This window comes from Calliopsis andreniformis, chromosome 11 (genome assembly GCF_051401765.1).
Source record: "Calliopsis andreniformis isolate RMS-2024a chromosome 11, iyCalAndr_principal, whole genome shotgun sequence".
In the NCBI taxonomy this organism is placed as follows: domain Eukaryota; kingdom Metazoa; phylum Arthropoda; class Insecta; order Hymenoptera; family Andrenidae; genus Calliopsis; species Calliopsis andreniformis.
Window position 1 is genome coordinate 3,053,173 of NC_135072.1, and position 3,232 is coordinate 3,056,404.

The window sequence follows — 3,232 nt, forward strand, 5'->3', positions numbered from 1 at the left end:
GATTATTGAAGATTGAGGATCGAGGATTGAGCGTTGTGGATTGAGGACGAGGACTGAGGGTTGAGTATTGATGTTTGAGGTCTGAGGATTGAGGAATGAGGATTGAGAATTGAGGGTTGAGGATTGAGGATTGGAGATTGAGGATTGGGTGTTGAGGATTGAAGAATGAGGATTGAGGATTGAGGATTGAGGATTGAGGATTGAAGATTGTGTATTGAGGATTGAAGATTGAGGATTGAGGATTGAGGATTGAGGATTGAGTATTGAGGATTGAGGATTGAGGATTGAGAATTGGGGATTGAGGATTGAGGATTGAAGATTGAGGATTGGGTATTGAGGATTGAAGAATGAGGATTGAGGATTGAGGATTGAGGATTGAGGATTGAGGATTGAAGACTGAGTATTGAGGATTGAAGATTGAGGATTGAGGAGTGAGTATTGAAGGTTGAGGATTTGGGACTGAGGATTGAAGATTGAGGATTGAGGATTGAGGATTGAGGATTGAGGATTGAGGATTGAGGATTGAAGATTGAGGATTGGGTGTTGAGGATTGAAGAATGAGGATTGAGGATTGAGGATTGAGGATTGAGGATTGAAGATTGTGTATTGAGGATTGAAGATTGAGGATTGAGGATTGAGGATTGAGGATTGAGTATTGAGGATTGAGGATTGAGGATTGAGAATTGGGGATTGAGGATTGAGGATTGAAGATTGAGGATTGGGTATTGAGGATTGAAGAATGAGGATTGAGGATTGAGGATTGAGGATTGAGGATTGAGGATTCAAGACTGAGTATTGAGGATTGAAGATTGAGGATTGAGGAGTGAGTATTGAAGATTGAGGATTAGGGACTGAGGATTGAAGATTGAGGATTGAGGATTGAGGATTGAGGATTGAGGATTGAGGATTGAGGATTGAAGATTGAGGATCGAGGATTGAGCGTTGTGGATTGAGGACGAGGACTGAGGGTTGAGTATTGATGTTTGAGGTCTGAGGATTGAGGAATGAGGATTGAGAATTGAGGGTTGAGGATTGAGGATTGGAGATTGAGGATTGGGTGTTGAGGATTGAAGAATGAGGATTGAGGATTGAGGATTGAGGATTGAGGATTGAAGATTGTGTATTGAGGATTGAAGGTTGAGGATTGAGGATTGAGGATTGAGGATTGAGTATTGAGGATTGAGGATTGAGGATTGAGAATTGGGGATTGAGGATTGAGGATTGAAGATTGAGGATTGGGTATTGAGGATTGAAGAATGAGGATTGAGGATTGAGGATTGAGGATTGAGGATTGAGGATTGAAGACTGAGTATTGAGGATTGAAGATTGAGGATTGAGGAGTGAGTATTGAAGGTTGAGGATTTGGGACTGAGGATTGAAGATTGAGGATTGAGGATTGAGGATTGAGGATTGAGGATTGAGGATTGAGGATTGAAGATTGAGGATTGGGTGTTGAGGATTGAAGAATGAGGATTGAGGATTGAGGATTGAGGATTGAGGATTGAAGATTGTGTATTGAGGATTGAAGATTGAGGATTGAGGATTGAGGATTGAGGATTGAGTATTGAGGATTGAGGATTGAGGATTGAGAATTGGGGATTGAGGATTGAGGATTGAAGATTGAGGATTGGGTATTGAGGATTGAAGAATGAGGATTGAGGATTGAGGATTGAGGATTGAGGATTGAGGATTCAAGACTGAGTATTGAGGATTGAAGATTGAGGATTGAGGAGTGAGTATTGAAGATTGAGGATTTGGGACTGAGGATTGAAGATTGAGGATTGAGGATTGAGGATTGAGGATTGAGGATTGAGGATTGAGGATTGAAGATTGAGGATATGGTATTGAGGATTGAAGAATGAGGATTGAGGATTGAGGACTGAGGATTGAGGACTGAGGATTGAGGATTCAGGATTGAAGGTTCAGTATTGAGGATTGAAGATTGAGAATTGAGGATTGAGGATTGAACATTGAGGAATGAGTGTTGAGGATTGAAGATTGAGGATCGCGTATTGAGGATAGAACATTGAGGATTGAGGATTGGGTATTGAGGATTGAGGATTGAGGATTGAAGATTGAATATTGATTATTGAAGATTGAGGATCGAGGATTGAGCGTTGTGGATTGAGGACGAGGACTGAGGGTTGAGTATTGATGTTTGAGGTCTGAGGATTGAGGAATGAGGATTGAGAATTGAGGGTTGAGGATTGAGGATTGGAGATTGAGGATTGGGTGTTGAGGATTGAAGAATGAGGATTGAGGATTGAGGATTGAGGATTGAGGATTGAAGATTGTGTATTGAGGATTGAAGATTGAGGATTGAGGATTGAGGATTGAGGATTGAGTATTGAGGATTGAGGATTGAGGATTGAGAATTGGGGATTGAGGATTGAGGATTGAAGATTGAGGATTGGGTATTGAGGATTGAAGAATGAGGATTGAGGATTGAGGATTGAGGATTGAGGATTGAGGATTGAAGACTGAGTATTGAGGATTGAAGATTGAGGATTGAGGAGTGAGTATTGAAGATTGAGGATTTGGGACTGAGGATTGAAGATTGAGGATTGAGGATTGAGGATTGAGGATTGAGGATTGAGGATTGAGGATTGAAGATTGAGGATATGGTATTGAGGATTGAAGAATGAGGATTGAGGATTGAGGATTGAGGATTGAGTATTGAAGATTGAGTATTCAGGATTGAAGATTGACGATTGAGGATTGAGGATTGAGGATTGAGGATTGAGGATTGATGATTGAGGATTGAAGATTGAGGATTGAAGATTGAGGATTCGGTATTGAGGATTGAAGAATGAGGATTGAGGAGTGAGGACTGAGGATTGAGGATTGCAGATTGAGTATTGGGGATTGAAGATTGAGGACTGAGGATTGAGGATTGAGGATTGACGATTGAGGATTGAGGATTGAGGATTGAGGATTGAGGATTGAAGGTTGAGGATTGCGTATTGAGGATAGAACATTGAGGATTGAGGATTGAGTATTGAGGATTGAGGATTGAGGATTGAAGATTGAATATTGATGATTGAAGGTTGAGGATCGGGGATTGAGCGTTGTGGAATGAGGACGAGGACTGAGGGTTGAGTATTGATGTTTGAGGTCTGAGGATTGAGGAATGAGGATTGAGAATTGAGGGTTGAGGATTGAGGAATGAGGATTGAGAATTGAGGGTTGAGGATTGAGGATTGAAGATTGAGGATTGGGTGTTGAGGGTTGA